This window comes from Meleagris gallopavo, chromosome 2 (genome assembly GCF_905368555.1).
Source record: "Meleagris gallopavo chromosome 2, MGAL_WU_HG_1.1, whole genome shotgun sequence".
Lineage (NCBI taxonomy): Eukaryota > Metazoa > Chordata > Aves > Galliformes > Phasianidae > Meleagris > Meleagris gallopavo.
The window spans coordinates 28,264,231-28,283,817 of NC_139405.1; the positions used below are offsets into that span (position 1 = coordinate 28,264,231).

General features: G+C 39.5%; 1 protein-coding gene across 7 annotated transcripts in view; it reads right to left on the bottom strand.

The window, feature by feature from the left end:
- DAAM2 (dishevelled associated activator of morphogenesis 2) overlaps positions 1 to 19,587 on the bottom strand; it is a 206,805-nt gene that overhangs the window by 149,677 nt on the left and 37,541 nt on the right. Inside the window, exon 1 of one of the 7 annotated variants that reach the window (XM_085219422.1) lies at positions 14,057 to 14,357. The exons of the other annotated variants lie outside the window; for them this stretch is intronic. The gene's annotated coding sequence lies outside the window, so the exon portion shown is untranslated. Of the gene's footprint in view, positions 1 to 14,056; positions 14,358 to 19,587 lie in introns of those variants that run through there. 7 annotated transcript variants of the gene reach the window in all.

Consider the following 19,587-nt stretch of genomic DNA (forward strand, 5'->3'; position numbering starts at 1 on the left):
ATGTATTAAGTAGATATCGCGAGCTCTCACTTCCACGTAGATATATTTCCAAGCAAAGGCAAGGTATGAATGCCAGACTTGCTTAATTGATTCAAAAGATGGTAATCTTGAAGCAGATGAACTTCAATCTTACATAACAAAAAGTCAGTGGCAAAGCAGCGAATCTTATCAGTAGAAACACATTTTGGCAAGCTTTGTTTGACCTATAATTATTTCTTTGTCCACTATTAGCAGACGTAGTCCATTTCCCATCAAACTGTGAAATTCAATTGTGTTTTAGAGGAAAATCCCTATATAGGACATGTTAAAGTATTGCATAAAATCTGCAAGGAGAGTGTCCCTGCCTCCACATCTGATAATAGCTCTGTCCATTCTAATCTCAGACTCGTTACTGAATATTGTTCAATTCAGTCAAGGGAAACCCTGACTTTTACATGAGAACATTATTTTTCAATTTTTTGAAAAATTGAAAAATATATTTTTTTAACATTTACATTAAATGCCTCTGGAAGCATGACCAGACTGACCAAACAGTCAGCTGAACACAAATCTTCCATGAATAAATATCAGACACACAATGAGAAAAGAAAGCAAGAAGGGCACGGACAAAAACATCTATGGAAAAAGCCCTTTTTCAGAACAGCAGGAGAATTGACTTTGAAACTAAATTTCAGGCTGCTAACATCAGAGGGAAAAAAGTCACTTCAAAAAACAATGCTACTAAAAACATCACATCACTGAAACTCTTTTTAATAATGAAACTCTCATAACACACATTTTTTTTACTACTTATGTAAGTACTTCAAGCACTACACCTTGATATGGCAAATGAAGATGTTTGATAACAACCCACAAAGATCTTGATCAGGCTACATTAAGGCAACACATCAAGAGGCTGATGGCCCAAAAGTCTTCCATTATATGGGGACCTCATGAATTAAAATTATGGATATTCTGGTCTGAGTAGAAAGCACTTTCTGCTTAAGTTGTTGATAAAATTGCCTATTGCACTGATTTTGAAATCTCCCCTTTCCCTAGCATTAGGATTATCATATGCTCAGGATATTTCAGGTATATCTTTTTTTCCTGGAAATGCTTACTTGCTGGAGAAAAGAATTTTGGTCTCTTCCCTTTGCTTTTTGCATGAATAACAACCAAGAGCTGTGGACAAAGAACTAAGCTTCATGTGCAAGTGAGCATTACAGTACCATGCACAGTGTATCACAGATGTACATACTTACTGAAAAAGTAAAGAAAACACAGCAGGAATGCCCAGCATCAGGCCCTCAAAGTTTTAATCCACTCAAGTGTATTCAATATCACATTTGCCTGGGAGCGTGGAAGGTAATAGCGAGAAAGGAATTTTCTCGTTCCTGGAAGCTGACTCCATCAATTTGATTCCTTCTATGGACATTACACCTATTTCTGGCTTTGCCTGTCCTACATGAACCCTATTCCTGGGATTCTGCAGGGAGAAAGTACAACTAATCTTGACAAAGTAACTCTAATAAAAATCTCCAGCAAGGCATCCTTTTCCAAATTTTGTCACACATTTGCAATGAGGGAGCACACATATAATAAATTCAAGGAATGTCACTTCTCTTCCATCTTAACAGACCTTCATACAGTGCAATCAAAGCATATCATCCAATTCCAAAAACTGAAATATTTTTTAATTTTTTTTTTTGTATTAGCAGGACCGATCTTTACCTTTCAGATTTTATAAGCAACCAAAGAACCAATAAGAGACTGCCAGGGCTTGTAGTAAGACAACAGAAGGGTAGGCTGGCTTGCAAGACAACACCAGCTAACTCCATCCAGTCTATGCTGGCACTTGACTGAAGGCATATATTACCCGTGAGCTTAGATTCTTCCTGCTGGAGATCCCTGGGATGGAAGTGACAAGAAAGATTGATTCTGCTTGTTAGTATATAACCAAACAAAGCCAATTTTAAATGTGTTTGCTTATGTCATCAGCATCTCAGGCAATGAGTGACAAGTTGTTTAAATACATCTGCTGATGGAGAGGAATAAGAATTAATTAGAATTACTATTTGGTGAACAAGTCCCAAATGCTCTTTGGCACCAGTCCTGCACGCCATCATTCCAGGAGTATTCAGAGCTACGTTACTTGGTAAACTCCTGTCAAAGAGGGAATGCAAGTACAGCACAATGCAACAAGCTGCTGTAGCTGTGTGTGCATACCTCTTAACCACAGGAATAATGGAAACAATAAAACAGTGCCCTGTTTATAGAAGAAAATGGCTTGAGTATGTTTATCCTAGCTACCCCAGCTAGTCCTGCTGAATTTTAAGAATATATTACAACACCTTTTTTCCTGGAACATAATTGCTCTACTTAGAGCTGGGAGAGAAATCTTTTTTCCTGCTTTTGATCAGGAAAAGAAAGTTAATTCCTTCATTAATCAAAAATAATTGCTGAAGGAAAAGACACAAAATTTACTACCGTATTCAGAAGGGCTCAGAATCACCACATTCACCTCTCTATGATGGATACAAACTGAACGCCATTATTCTCCTACTTAACTAGCACCTATCCTAATCCAGGGATCAGATACTATGTTTTGGCTCTCCCTCTGCTCCACCCTTAGTCCGTGTGTCCAAAAATTAAATCCTCAATCTCAGAAAGTTTGACTAAGGCTGGTACTTTCCTGCAAAAAGTCCTGGTTTTGATATACACTCTTTGTTAAATAAAAAGTTATCTCTTATGACACATCAAGCCCTAATTATATCATCTTAAGATCAGTAGCATGCTAAACGGACTAAAAAAAATTTTTTTTTTTCTATAGAGCTTTAGGGACTTAAAGGAACTTTGTGAATGGTGGCACTAAGCACTCAGACAAGTTCCAAACCCATTGCTCAGAAAGCAAGCTGCCTGGGAACATGACAAGGCCGTAGCAAACTATACTGAGTTCTCTCTCTCCTCCATGCCTGCCCCTCAACTGCAGCATAGCGTGGGATCCTGACAGCAGGAGGTTCCCACTACGGGCCCTTGGCTTCAGCTCTCTGTTGGGCCTGGGACTGCTCTTCTCAGGGCTCCTGATGCGCCCTGAAGAAGCAAGATTCCAGGCATTCATCTGGGGCTCTGGGAGTCACTTGCTTCATTCCTTCTGAGGAAACGGCTGGAAGTTTGCCCTCTAAATCTCATTTGTGGACTGTGTTCCCTCTGAAAGTTTTATCAGTTTGCTCATTTCAAACAGATTTTTACAGAGAGTTGAGAGGGCTGGAATGGATGAAAGAACTAGATCAATACCTTTGCCTATCCCAGCATAAGGAAGATTCTTAGCCACAACTCACTCTTCATGAAGTTCACATGAAAGTTCTTTTTCAAGATGCAAAAACATGCAGGCCACTTTCTCCTTCCTTCCATCTCATTCTCCTGATTCTAGAGTTAACATGAATTATCCTCTGCCTGTCTAGCAAAGTGTGAGTAGTCACCTTTTTCTGCTTATGAGTATCTGAGAGCCAACAGAAAAGACTAAAAACCTTCCAGAACTGTAGAATTCATCAAACCAAACTACACCAACACTTATAATAATCAGCACTGTAAAAAGAAACAATTTCAATTATATACATATCTTAGGGGAAAAGATAGAAGGAGAGAAAGTTAAGAAGGCTCAGACCACAGAAGAATTGTTAAAAAAAAAAAAAAAAAGGAAAGAAAAAAAAAAAAGAGCTATTAGAGACCAACCTTGGCACAAAGCCAAATGGGCATGAACTGGCCACGAACAAGTTTAATTTGGAAATCAGAAGCAGATTTCTAAACAGCAGAGGAGTGAGGTTCTTGAATGGTTTCCCAGCAGGAAAAGAAAGAGCAAAAACCATTTCATTTTGAGGCAGAGATTGATAAATTTACAAAGGGAATCCCGCAACACAGTTTTCTGCAATTACAGAAAGCCATACTCTATGATTTAGAAGATCTCTTTCAGTCTTGTATACCTCACCTGCAATTGAGTCAAGGCAGGAAAAAGTAACAGTAAAATAAAGAGATGTATTGCAATAGAACCAAAATAGTATCAGGTCAATTAGTACAATGGTAAACGTAAGGGGGTTTTTGGAGCAGAATTTATTCACCTCTTGGGGCTTCAGTATTTTCAGGTAAAATTTTGGATCATAGCGGAAGACTGAATTAGAACTGAAGTTCTGTATATCTGTGACCACTTGCAAAGAACAGCATGGATGTGAAACCTTCCACCTATCTTGCAATCGTTATACTAGACTGTGAGAAGTTATCTTCACAGACCTATATCCAGAGGACACAGCTGTCAAAGTAACCATAAAAGGGCATAGAGTGAGAATCTTAGAATATTAAGAAGAACCTTAGTTAAACAAAAAAGCTGAGGGAGGGCATCCTGCTCCTATACTCTGTGCTGTTGAGACTTCACCTGGAATACTTTGTACAGATGTGGCATCCTCAGCACAATAGAGACGCGAACCTGTTAGAGGGAGTCAAGAGGAGGGCCACAAAAGTGATCCAAGGGATTAAACACCTCCCCTATGAGGACAGGCTGAGAAAGCTGAGAATTGAGGCTGTTCAGCCTGGAGAAAAGAAGGCTCTGCGCAGACCTGAGAGTGGCCTCTCAGTATCTAAAGGGGGGCTGTAAGAAAGAAAGGGGCAAACTCTTTAGCAGGGTTTGCTGTAACAGGACAAGGCAATGGTTTCAAACTAAAAGAGACATTTTGACTGGATATAAAGAAAAAGGATTTGTTTGTTTGTTTACAGGAGTGGTGAGGTATTGGAACAGATTGCCCAAGAGAGGTGGCAGATGTGCTCAGAGACAATCAACAGTCAGACTGCGCTAGGCTCTGAGTACCCTGATCCAGCTCTTAGGTATCCCTGTTCATTGCAAGGGAGTTGGACCAGTTAGCCTTCAAGGATCCCTTCTAATTCAAACAATTCTGTAAGTCACTGTTGTGAAACATGCAGATGGGTATAGAAATGATTATCTGTCTTATTCCAGACTTGCCTAAAATTTTATTGGAAGGAAGGCTCTGAAACTATTAAAGAAAGTCAGCAAAGAGAAATCTTTTCACATTCTACTTCTATATTGAAAAACACAGGATAATATAACTCTATTCTACACATGGAAGAAAAAGCAGAGCACATAAAGATGCAAAAGCATGAAAAATACAGTATTGTAACATAAGAATTCACGTGTTAACTCCCCCACAGCACATCAAACATGAGGTATTCATTGATTCCCACAAATGGAGTCAGAGTTGATCTATAAGCTGCAGCTCTGTATTACACATTTCAGTTTTATGCATTTAAGCCAGACAAACATTCCCAAGGGATTGAAAGAACCCGCTACAGTAAGTTGTGGTTCTATTTTGGATCATATCACAGCATAACAAATCACAGTTTCAGACACAGGGATAAGGGGCTCAATAAGCCAAGTAGCATGATAACTTCATGTATATCCCTTCCACACATATAGCCATGAGTAGAATCAAATCCACATAAGGCCTTCCAAACTGTACAACTTTAAAGCAGCCATCAGTCTCATAATGACATATATCCATATAGCATTATTCATACAAATGTATATCCTTATATAGACAGTTCACCACACACTGTCTTGTAGCAGTAGCTATCTAGCCCTGTCCACACATACCAAAACTGTTTACCAGATCTGATCTCTCATATTTGAGGAGGCAGGAAAGACCGTGATGTTTTGTACTTGGTTTTTTTTTTGTTTTTTTTTTTTAATGTAGAAAGTTATTCTGGTACTTTTGATCTGTTCCAGTGGTTTTCAATTGTGGTCCACACAAAGCAGTCCTCAAAAAATCAGCATCACTAGAACTATTCGGTAACTCAGTAGTTCCCTATGACTAAAAGAAATTTGAGTGCTGAGAATGATGGACTGGTCCATTGTTGGTCTAACATTTTTGCACCAGAGTGGTTTCTAAATTAAGTCTTTATAAAAATCAATAACTTCAAAGTTGGATTGGAAACTCAACTATGATGCAAGTATTCCGTACCATAGTTCCATCCTGGTGATCTTTGATTCCCAGAGAATTAAGGTTACAACATAACAATGCATCCCCCAGCAACCTGTACAGATTGTCATATCTTACTGAAGTACTGAAGAAAGTCTTCTGTAAACACTGAATAAAGATGAGAGGCAAGACTTTAAAGACAGTTCAAATATTGCTGAGGTATAAGCAGCTGCATTTTCATAAAGACTTTTGCACGTTAGGTGCGTGATTATTTATGTGATTTGGTTGCCTTCTCAAGCTGAAAATGGAACTCTGAGCTATTTGGACTGTCTGGGCCTTGGGACATGAAGAAGATCAAAATGGGAAGCAGGAGCTCAAATCTTTAATCCTAGCAGTCACACTTCTTGTTCTCTCTATATTTACTGCTGTGCTCTAAGTTAAAGCCCTGCAGGAGTTGCCTTCTTTCCACCTAACTAAGGTGTCTTTAAAGCATGAATAAAACAGACAAGAAGAACCTGGCTGTAGTACATTTTCATTTTTTCATTTTAATTTCACCTATAAGGAATGCACAAGTCAATCACCTAAAGCATGACACTGGATGGATAGCAAAAGCATATTATTGACTGGAACCTAACATCAGTAGAACTTCTTTGTTTGGGGGTGTTTTCTTAAAAGGAAAAATGATTGAAATAAGTAAACCCCTGAACAGCTTCCAACCCAAACACTGTACAGTATTAGGTGATGAAAGACCAGTAAGGAAAATGAATGAAAAAAATGGGATGTTGGAATTCCCTAGCCAAATTTCACTTTATAACCTGAGTACAGCGTAATTAAAAAATAAACAGCACAAAGAGCAAAAAACAGCTTTCATTAAAAAACATACGCTTTTACAACCAAGAACTCTTTAGACAGAAATATTTTTCCTCCCCCTACAGGCCCACCTCCCCCACAGAGAGTATAATTAAAGGGCAATTAAATTCAAGGGGAAAAAGAAAGGGAACAAGATATATACACACATGAAAATATGTCTGTGTAATGTTTTCAAACAGTATCTTCTTTAATACAACATCCTGCCAAAAGTTTAGTCTGTGCTAAAGTTATTACACACCCTTGTAGGTACTAGCACAGCCTTTGTGCCGCTGTCACTTACAGCCCTTTCATCCCACATTCAGTCTGAAAGAAAACTATTACAGTTCATGTTCTCTGACTTCTAGATGATCTAAATGCAAAAGCCCACATGCAACTTTCCAAAGGGCCTCCGTGTACACCAAAGAACACAGAGCCTAAAAGTTCAGGATTTGTGTAATGCAAGCAGAGTACTGAAAAACCGTGTAAGATTACTGAATGATTCAGAGGGTTTGTAATATAATACAGTATGCCCTTCCACCAGGTCCCTAGCCTGAATCCATTGTTTATAACAAACAAAAATCATTCCCACTTGATAGCTACTCTAATGAAATTAATTGATCAAGACTTTCCTAATAACTGAGCCAGTTTACCATGGTGTTATTTGTCCCTTGAAACAAAAAGATCACAAGGACCTCTGTTGGCATAACCTAAATGGATTACAGAGGAAGCCATCAGAACTGACTGATCAACTCCTTGCTGGTAATCTGACAATGTAGAGAAAGAAAAAAAACAAAAGTTGATCAGAAAGATGTCAAATTTCAGTTTTGAACTGCTGTTGACTAAGCCACAAAGCTAAAGAGCAGTAATAGAGAAGCCACAGTTCAAAACATCACTTTGTTCTGCAACTGAACAAAGGTATTGTGGCCTTCCAAGGCTGTCAGTTTTGCACCTTTCAGCACTACTAAATCATTATTTTTTTCCTCCTTATAATGAAAATAATAGAAATCCAAATCATCAGTGAAGCCATCAAGACTTTTTGAATTAATCCTTCTTCTTACCGGGATCCACACTTAACAGGTCAATACAGATGCCAAAAGATAATTATCCACAGCTCACCCTTCTGTTAAGAAAATCCAGATTCCTGCTTTCTAACACATACAATTTGAACAATTTCATTTACTCACTATTTATTTTACTAACATATCAAATTGCCAGAAACATTTTGTTTACCTAGCAGTGGATAAAATTCATACTTTTGAATGCTTTCTTCCTAAATAAATTAATAAATAATCCCAATTTTGATGCAAACACTGAAGCTTTTATTTGGTTTGGTTCTGTTCCAACTACAATAAAAACTGTTAGGAAAAAAAAATTAAGAAAGGAAAAAATACGCCTCCAAATCTCCCCTGTATCACTATGTCTTGTACCCAAAAATGTATGATAATGCACACACTGCTGTCAAAGGCAGAAGCTGGCAATGCAAGAGTGAAGCACCAGCGTATGCGTGCACATGCATGGAAACACACAAGCACAGTATTTATAAAATTGCTGCTGTAAGGGATTTGGAGGTTGTTTTTTTTTTAATTAAATGAAAATGATAACATGGGAGCTTTTCATCTGGTATGAGCTTAGGTTTTATCAGCTGCTTGAAAAAGATTCTTTTGGAGAAATGAAATTGTAGTGTTTCTTCACGTAGTTTCTGTGGATTTCAGAATAAACAGAGCCTATATGATGATGCCAGCTAACAGATGTAAATAAAGTTACAGGCTATGACACATTCATAAAGAGGCAGCAGAACTGGACACATGGTCTGGGTATTACAACCACAGAATGCCCTATTATTGTTTCAACTCCAGAACAAATGGGAAGCACTAGGAAGGGCAGTTGCAAAGACTGCCTTTAGCCTCCTTGCTGCACATCGATATTGCATTATACACCACATGGTACAAAGGACAATTCATTAATTGCTGATCCTTCTGCCCATCCGCATTTCAGCACTTCCCCTTTAAATCAGTTTAAAACCTCTAAAAGAATAATTTGACAAGAAGATAAGCTGCAGTTCCCAAGCGTAAAACAGACCTTTCAATGAAGACACTGAAAAGCACAGCATATGCTAAGTAACAGCATTGCCAGCTGCCACTTTGTCTTTTCTTCTCATATGGAACCTTTACAATCCATGGTCTTTTTAAATTATCTGATTATTAAAAAAAAGGAAGGAGGATCTTAGCAGGGCCTTTTTTTTTTTTTTTTTATCCCTAGAGATCTAGAAATTCACGACTCTTTTCCCTCCTTCATGCTGCAAAACACATCAACTTGATTCATACTTTTGCTGAGTGCTCAGAAGATTATTTCATGGCTTTCAGGGCGTAGCAAAGAGGGGAAAAAAAGGATTTTGCTATTGCTTTGATTTACTGGTTGGCAAGGTCAGTACAGTATTTAAATGTGATTATTTAATGATATATTAGGTCACTACCATGTTTTGGAAGCATAATTAAATTGGTAGAGGGACTAAAAGTTTTTGAAAGCTTTCTTGTTCACTGTATTTGACATTTAAGAAATAATCTCTCAATAACGGATTGTTATGATTTAACCTAGCAAGCAGCTAAACATCACACAGCCATTCATTCAGCTCCCCCACTCTAAGTGGGATTTTGGGAGAGAATCAACTACACAATTGCTTACCACTCTCTGACTGCTGCCCAGCCAGTCCCCAAGCAGCAGCCACTCCTGTATCCCAGCCAAATTCCCCCAGTTTCATTGTTCAGAATGATATCACATAGTATGGGACATCCCTTTGGCCACTTAGGGTATTTGTCCAGGCTGTTTTCCTCCCTATCTTCCTAGCTGGCAGGGTGGCACTAGTAGCAAAAAAGTCCTTGACTTAATATAAACAATGTTCAACAACTAAAACATCAATGTGTTATCAACATTGTTCTTCTCCTAAATCCAAAGCATAGCAGGCATCATTAAGAAAACTATCCCTATCTCAGTTGAAACCATGATACAGATTGAGATTGAAGAAGAATTTTGACGGGTTTGGTTAAAAAAGGAACTTTGGAACTACTGAGGGGAAAAAGAAAAAGGCAAATCAAACAAAGGAAAAGCTGAGCTGAGTCATTAATAGTTTCAGGTATGAGATGATAGCCATACAAATATGAAGATGGAAATTAATTCCTTAGGAAAAGTTCACGCTCGTGAGCATCACAGATCTCATGGAGTCTGAAAGTCTAAAGGAAAAGAGAATCATACTTTGAGAAAAGATTTCACAATAAGCGTCTTTAATTAGACTACGACAATGTGCTCAATGCTGAGTTAACAAGAACATGAAAATCAGCAAAACAATGACCAAAACTAGTAATACTAGAAAATGAGCTGTCAGCATTTGTTGACTAATCATGACTCTTGCTCTGGCTAGACTAACTCAGCACTGTTACTGTCAACGTAAGCAAGTAGTAGACAAACACTCCAATGGCAGACAGAATTCATAGCACTGCCAACTTCACAACAATCTACTGGTGGGTAAGAAGAGCAGTCTCTACCAAAAAAAAAAAAAAAAAATTATTAAAGGAATCTGTTTCTTCAATTTGGCATAGATAAACACGTGGATTTTCATCACATTTTAAATCTTACAAATATATGTCAAATTAAGCTAATATTTGGAAGGCTCTAGAGGAGTTAATTGTATGACCCCAGCACCACCCTCTGACAGACTTACAAATTGGGTTCTCAGGTGCAATGCAAGAAGGTTACTTCCAAAGTAATACCCCCTATTTATTTCCATGGAAACTACAACAAATACAAAGGGGACAATAACACTGCTTGATAGAGCAAATTCTCAGCTAAAAATGCTACTTTCCAACAGTCACCACCATTAGCTTTGCATTTTCACCAGCACAAACAAGAACCTGCATGCCATTTGTAAACATCTGCACCAGTGGAAGTGACCCACTGTCACTGTCGACGCTGCTGAAAGACACCACTCACTGCTTCACTGAGCTGACATCCACTGTTTGGTCTGCAGAAACATGCAGCAAGCACCGATGAATGTCAATGGGTACAATTTTTTCTGCATGGAGGAGTTCAACAACACCTTTGCTTCATACACACTTCCATGTCAGACACTATTCTGTACGACTGCCCCTCTGCTGCCAGCTGTCACAGAAACAAAACATAATGGAACACTGGTGGGAAGATCCAACCTCTCTGTCATACCACCAACATCCACCTCTGACACTGTGGGCCAACAGAATAATACATGAGACATTACTTTTGTAGAAGACCTTGCAGCACTAAGAAAAGCGCTCGGAAGCAAAATAAAATACATCCTGAAGTGAATTTCCAAAGGGCATAGTAAAAATGGAATGGGACCAGTCACATCAAACTGTCAATTCTGTGTATAAAATACACACTGTAACTGGAAATAGGCAAGTAAAAAAACTATACAATGGAAATCAGTTCAAGGACAATACCAAACACACCACGGTGAACAACAGAACAGAGGGGAGATGCAGCTGATAAGACCTCAGCTGAACATCGATGATTGTGGGGATAACTTGCTTTCAATGAATAAAAAAGCCTCCTACCAAGAGAAGCATCTGCTAGTGTCTAATGTTTCCCAGAGTGCCTGACAGCTCTATCGGTATTCGCAGTAACCTTGCTCCACTGCCAAGGGGTGTGTCACATCCTTCACAGTGGGAGGGGTACAGCTGACTAATCCCATCAAGTAGTCCTCTTGAAGGAATGCAAAAAAAAGATTCCTCAGTCCATCAGTCAGACATCTCACTAGTTCCTGGTAGTTCAGAGATATGCTGAAAGAAAGAAATTTTTCCCTTGATCCAGTAAATGATTTCAAAGGGCCATTCATACCTGTAGTGAACAATGAAGAATGTAATGATTCTTTTTTTCCTGTGATGAGCTACTAATACCACAAGGATACACTGCCTCAAAATAACTGCTTAACAGCCCTTTGCAGATGAGGAAATTGACTTTCTTCGCTCACTCCACTGATTCAGTTGATGTAGTAGCAGTCTAAACTCTTCAATGAGGTTTAATGACTGGGAGTCTGAATGACTGGAATCCATGTGGTCATTTCAGTTCCTTTAATCTGCTTTGTTCGGCATGCCTCATATTAAGAACTTGAACCTGCAAATCTTTCCACTCCACTGCAAGTGATTGTTAAGTAACAGGAATAAAGCCAGACAGAAACATCTTGTACCTTGAGTGACAACCAAAGCCCCTGGTCATAACAGAAATGCCAAGTTCAAGTAGATGTTGCACAACTCAGGAACTTGATAGCTCCGATCCTTCTCTATTCATAGTAGAACTGCATTGGTTAAAACAATATCTGAATTCGTTTTAAAGCCTTTTTTAAGGAAATTCCTACTCCAAAGAGCAGCAAAGTATTATTATATTAACATCTGTATGCACATGCAAATATCATACACACAGATAAGGACAGTCTGTTACTGTATTCTCTCTAACTCTTCTATACATAGCAAGAATACAGTGCAATTATCCCTGTCCTTGTGCAGTACTGAGGTATCTATGAAGAAGGCTGTATGCCAGCCTGAACACAGGCTTCTACCTTCCCCAAACTACCTGGCACTAGAAAGTTTAGTGATCACTGCAGTAACCACTGCAGTGCATTTGTGTTGAATACAAAAGATGCTTCTATATTAGATGATTAGTTCACAAAATCACAGAATCACTCAGGTTGGAAAAGACCTTAAAGATCATTGAGTCCAACCACAATCTAACCATACTACCCAACTCTAACAACCCTCTGCTAAATCATGTCCCTGAGCACCACATCCAAATGGTTTTAAAACACGTCCAGGGATGGTGACTCAACCACCTCTCCGGGGAGCCTATTCCAGTGCTTAACAACCCCTTCTGTAAAGAAGTGTTTCCTAATATCCAACCTAAACTTACCCTGGTGCAACTTGAGGCCATTTCCCCTCGTCCTGTCACCTGTCATCAGTGAGAAGAGACCAACCTTGCTCTTGCTGTGAGCACCTTTCAGATACTGGAAGAGAGTAATCAGGTCTCCCCTCAGCCTCCTTTTCCCTAGATTAAACAGCCCAGGTTCCTTCAGTCGCTCCTTGTAGGGCATTATTCTCCAAGCCCTTCACAAGCCTTGTTGCCCTCCTCAGTCTACAGCTTGATTAACATCAAGTTCTTCATTATTACCCATACCAGCACTGAAGCAACATATATGTCAAGAGATTCTATGCTTTTCCTCTCTTTCTTTAAGTAAGCTGACCCCTCAGCACCTTCCACAAAAGGAAACAGGAATATAATTAGGCTCTAATTTCTAATTAGAATCTGAGTGGATCATCAGAACTTACATTTTTCTTCATAAGTCAAATAATCACAAGTCAAATAATTACAAACAAGCAAAACATAAGCTCTTAAGGGAACAAAATTAAAAATTCCGACTGCTCTGACAGGATGTTACACATTGTCGTTCTGTCCATACGTGAACAATTTCTGTTTTAACAGTGTAAAACATCTTCTCCTCTTCGATTTTTCACCGGCCTCTACCAGCTCCGCGGCTGCACAGGGAGGCCCGTGCCAGACGCAGCAGCACCGCCCTCTGCCCAGCGCAGAGAAAATTGCACGTAATGTCCCTGCTCTTCAGAGTTGCCAATGGATTTAGCTGAACTCAAACATACATATGCAGCAGTTGCTCAGCAGTACTTTTGCATGAAGGTTTCCGCTGATAACATGGTTTAAAAGAAGATTCTTATTCCTGCCAAACCCACCTGATTGCATTTTAAAGCTGTTTAGGACGAGATTTGCTTTTACTCTGGAAAAGTAAATGACAAATCACTTCAAGCTTCAAAAAAGTCTTTTTTTTTTTTTTTTTTTTCTCTTCAAATCTCCCTGTTTAGTCATGTCCACGAGAAAAGCCAATTACAACTCTTAGGAACTTTCAGCCCCCACCTCTACACAAACACTTGCTGGTTTCCCCATCCCAGCTCCCGCAGCGTGGCGTCTATGCAAAAAGAGAGTTTCAAAACAGGAGCACAAATGCTGACAAACACTGAACGATTTTTTACACTTTTATTTTGCCTCCATGTTTTCCCAGCTGCTCTGCTTAGAAGACAAGGAAAAAAAAAAAAAAGGAAAAAAAAAGAAAGAAAAAGAAAAAAAAACTAAAGAAGCGGCCTGCGAAAAGCATTACAAACCAAGAGACTGGAAAACTACAGCCCGAGGTGGAGGATGTGCCTTTCGTTTAGACTTACCAATTTCATCCAGCCGCGTATTTTCCTACTCGCTTTTTACAGCGGCTGAGCTCAGTGCTCAGGAACGTCCATCCCGCGGCAGGCGCAGCGCCGCTCTCTCTCTCCCCCGCGCTGGATGCTGCCGAGTGAGCGGGGCTGGAGCTGTGCGAGCGCTTCTCCGGCCCCAACCGAGGAACTGCTTCCCATTCCCAGCCCAGTTCCAGCGCCGGGACTCTGGGAGGCAGGGCCGGCCCCTGCTACCGTGCTGCTCTTTCTTAAAGGGACAAGCTCCGGCCTGGCAGGCACGTCTCAGCCTTCAGTCAAGGCTTTCGGGTGTTGCGATTTGGTTGTGGTTCAGAGGGTTATTTCCTCTACACACCTCCGCAACGCGGGTGGGCGTTCCCAGTCCCCAGAGTTGCAGAGGCTGCGTGTGTTTCTGCAGCTCGTGGGGAGCCCCGTGGGATGCAGTGCCTCCCTCCGACCCCACAGCTCTGCACTGAGTGCCCCAGCACTGGGATTGGCAATGCCCTCTAGCAGCTCAGATCGTTTTGATTGTATGATGAGGATATGATTTAACTAAATAAAAAGCCTTAATTTCCCAGCTTTTTATGTTTGTTTTTTTCCTCAGTCTTTTTTTCTCTATCTTTAGATAGTTTAAACCAGCCTGTTTTCTTCTGACTTCACTTTCAACTCTGTCTTATATTAATAGCTAGATGAATACGGGGGAGCTGTCTGCCTCGTGTGTCTTGCTGTCTGCAGTGGGAGAAATCACATTCCCTGTTAAACAGTAACTGAATTTCAGAGATAGTAATACCATCTGCAAAATCTCTCTCTCTCTCTCTTTGTAATTAATGGAAATAGATGGTTTGCTCTCTGTGAGCATGAGTCGTTTTTCATTACAATAACTGAACTCTCATGATGACAACACAAATCAACACATATCACAAAGCAAAGTCATATATATACAAATGCATGTATATATAATGGCATAAGCAGAGAAAGCAAGTTACACAGGAAAAATATCACCTTCAGATCAGCAGACCAGACCAAACAATGTGGAGACAAATCAGCACTGTCTTCCCTTTTCTGTCCTGACATACACCAATGCACAACAGTCACAGAATGCGTGCTTGCTGCTATCAACCCAATGTGATTTCTTTCCTTTTCTTTGATTCTATGGTGAAAGGAGGTGGGTAAAAAACAGAGAATCCAGCCCTTTCAGTACTAATGCTCCTTCACGAACAGGCCCAGCAGGTATCCTCTAACTATAGGTACACATATATTCTATGATGTAAGTAAATTAGTCACTTAGCCAGGCTACCAAATTATCATCTTCAGTATTAATAACTTTATATCAAACCATGGGGACTCATCAATGTTCTTCTGATATGAGCTATACTATGCTCTTGCGTTTCTCAGCGTAGAACCCAGGAAAGTTTTATGTGATTTACACATGCAAATTAAATGAAATCTTACAATTGTCAGATCCCCCTTCCATTCATATGTTTCTACTAGTCTATTAATCTTCAATTTCCACTCACATCTCTGCCTGCTACTTCTTCCATCTCATCCTCCAAGTCTCTGCTCTTTTACTCCCTCTCTCCCTCTTTTGCATGACACAGGTTTTTACATTTCCCCTTCCCTTGCCAGCCCTGCTTTTCCCCCTTTTTCCCCTCTATTCCCTCAACTTCTCATTGGAAAAAGAGAGATGAGAGAGGCAGAAATAATTAACTGTTTCCTTCTCTCACTTTCCCCATATCCTCCACTTCCAACAGACAAGGATATGGAGCCATAGACTGTAGCCAGCTCTGGAGACTAGCATGCAGCAGCAGGCCAAGATAGAAAGGTTAGGTAGGCTCATATTACCAAAATAATTTTCCTCAGCACGCTCTACTCTATTATGACACAGCATAACCAATATAAATGGCCTTCGTCTTGCTCATTAGTTAAAAGTTAACAAAACTAACTCATTTTAAGGCAAAGCTCATCAGCCAGCTGACGTCTCAGCTAAGGTTCATCTGATATGTTCAAAATAGGCAGTGCCTGTCTACAGGAAGGCAGAGAAAGGCACTGCAGCAGATGTGGATCTGAAAGGCAAAGACCGATGATGGAAAGAAAATGGGTCTTGTGGGAAGCTAAAGTGGTGCTCCATCACTGCAAACACAAAACAAGAATGTGCAAAACACCAGAATGTGCCCAGCAGGAAACAGGCTTGTGTCATTGGGCCAGAATGATCAAATCACTATAAATATGAAGATAAATTAAGAGTATCTGCTCTTCCTTACATATGTTGTTCCTTAGAGCTCTTACAAATCCTTGTGAAAGCCATCCCTCCTCTCACTGCAGCATCTGGATGTTCCATTCACAGGGCATTGTCTAACAGTTACAGCACAACTCCTGGTTTCTATTACTGGTTGCAGGAGAAATGTGTGGTATATTAAACAAAATAAAGACACGGCATTCAAAATTTGCTGCAAGCTTCATATTTAGTCAGTAGTACATTAAACTAGATAAATCATTGATTCTTTCTGTGACTATTTCCCCAACAACAGAAAAGTACATTAGATTGGATGTTATATAATTCAATGCTTGTATTAATAACAGCCTGGGATGAAAGATGCCAGAGAAGTCAGCTTTTTATTAGTACATATTGAACTGCAGATACATCCCTGAAAAGTGTTGCAGTTTTCAAAAATGTTTGGTTCTGCAGAGTAATCCTCTTCCAGTTGATCTTTGATAGAAACTATTTTTGTGCGTTCAGCTTATAGGACACAACAAAACCAGAAGCTACAAGAAAAAGTGATGTTTCTCTTTCTGAACAGCACACGACATAAGGTCTACATCTCAGAACTGCACAAATATACTTAACCAGGCAGCTCCTTTAGAATCTAGGAATAAAACGATCAAAGAAAATATCTGCTTCTTTCTAAAAACATTTTAGAGTCTAACCACCAAGGTCAATCCCAAAACCTATGATATTATCTATGTAATTGTAGAATAATAAGCACCATGGGTGAAGTCTTTTAGGGTCCTACAAGGAGTGAACGGACAAGAGGAAAGGGAAGTACAAACCAAAATTGGTTATGTGCTTTTCAAAAGCAGATTTCTTATACAATGTAGAAGCAAAAGCTTCTGCGAGATGCTGCTCCGCCTCTGAAGATTCAAACTGTTTGTTTGATCCATTGTCAAAAGGACATGGGTATATTAATCTAAAAACAAAAGTGCCCATTGTGAGCAGAGACCAAGTGCCAGGCTGCCTGCTTCATCTGACAATGGGTTTAAACACCATGGCTCAGTGAGCTAGGCAGCATCCCATGCCTGACACCACCACTCAGTACAGATACAGTCAGTCTTTTGCTTTGCCACTACAAGCTAAAGAATTAGCAAGACTTTCATATCCTCCATATAGAAGTTATTTCAATGTTTCTCAGTCTCTGAAATACCACACAATAATTAGAGCCTCCCCTCACTGTACCATGCAAAGTAATATTATTACTATGCAGAGTTTTTGTTTGTATGTTGGTTTGGGTTTTGTGTGTGTGTGTGTGTGTTTTTGTTTGTTTGTTTTTGGGGGAAGTATTTCAGCCAGCTTTTACTTTGGTTGACCTCTGGTTAGCACAAAACCAGAGTGAATAATAATGGCTATCTTCAAACTGCCTGTTTCTTTGTGGTCCTACAGTTGATCAAGGTACATTAAGACTCTGTTGCCAACTTAGAACAACCTTGAGGTTTTGTAAATTAATTACTCGTGGGTCTTCAAACAGCTCTTTAGCACACAGAGAGCTTCAGCTAAACATCCTTCTCTTTACAATACTGGTGATGGAGCTATTACACCACTCCTATCCCATCTAGAAAACTCACTCCTTTCAAAAGTCCATTCAAGGTTGCCAGTTCTGTGCGCTTCTGAGACATTTGTAACATCTTAGTGGAGAAAAGCAGCTGCAACAAGTCCTGGCTCCACCTGTGATGCCAAACAGAGGACATTTGTTTACTGTGTATTCATTGCAGAAGAGCTAGGAGGATTATTTACAGTCAGTGTGGCTTGCTAAACTCTGATTATTCAATATTCTCTGAAGTTTACATGCAAACTAATTGGAAGCACTGATCCCTTAGTAAGAAGCTGAAATCAATTAGGAAGCCAGCTGACCATATTTCAGCAATTAATTGCAAATGGCATTCAGTTTCAGTACTTTATGGCCAAGCTCATTATTCTGGCCTTTGAGGCTCTGGGTGTTTATTTTTCCTGTACTGCACCAATGTTAACCCACACTCATTTTCCTGGACGTAACTTCCATCACAGAGAATCTGCCTTAATCTGTGACACACACTTTCCTGGAGAACACTTGGCTTTCTTTACAGGAATTCCTGTATGTTTAAGAGTCCTGGAAATGGGACAAAGTTTTAAGGAAACGTGGCTCCTTACTTTTATGCAAAAGATGCTGAATTGTTCTCTTGGAAATCTGCTTGGCATTAATGGGTGAAGGCTAGGAAGAAGAAAGCAGTTTTTGTTGAATTTGTCAAGACAATGCAATTCACTGGGAATGCAGAGCACCCATGGTCTATTGGAGAGCTGAGAGGTACATATGTGATTACCAGCATGACTGAGAGTTGCTCTGGAAGCAAAAAATACAAAGTTTTCTACGTGAAGTTGACTGGGACATAAAGAGGGGCACACCCAGATTCTGCAATATTTAATTCCATCATTGGCAGCCTGAGTCAGAAGATGACTTGCTGTATGCCAAGAAAGCAGCTCATATTTAAGTAGGTACTGATCCTGATTATTTTTAAGAGTTATGTATGCAAAGACCAAGTAATTATTTGTTCCCGAATCCTTGCACATGCCAGAAAAGAAACTGGTCACCTAGAGAGATGTAGCTAATCTCATGAAATTGTTTTTCCAAAAGACTACAAAGATGTAAAATGCTAATGTTTAAAAATTATGTCAGGTAAACGTATTTCTCTTCAATGCATATTCGCACACAGCTAGGAAATTGAAGCTCTCAGCAAAAGATTATACTTTGTTTTAGGTAAAAGAATGTGAAGTTTAGCAAATGTAATTTTCATTCATCAGCTAGCTGTGCAGTCATCTGGGTTCTTCATATTTAAGATACCAACAAGGATCACACCTCTGAAGACAAGTGTTGAAGAGTTACCGCTCAATTTGGCAGAAATTTTAAGAGAGTTTGAGCTGTGGCAACTGACTCACCAGTCCTTATACTTCACATAAATCATTTACATCCACACAAAACGTACACCACCTTAATTCAACAGCACTTTACACTTTCATTGCACTCATGTAAATAGTGCTGCAGATTGTGAGGACTGAGGTCTAGCTCACATGACTTCACAATATTTGTTGTACAGTGGAACTATCATAGAAAAAAAGTTTTCACGCTCTTTTTTTTTTTTTTTTTTTACTCTGTGATTGCTGCAAGCTCTATGAGAGAAACAGAAAGCACACTTAAAATGATGAAGTGTTAGGTGCAATTAGACTTCATGCACAAAGTGAATGCACAAGCTTTCCTTAACAGACTGAAGCCCTGAAGGATTCT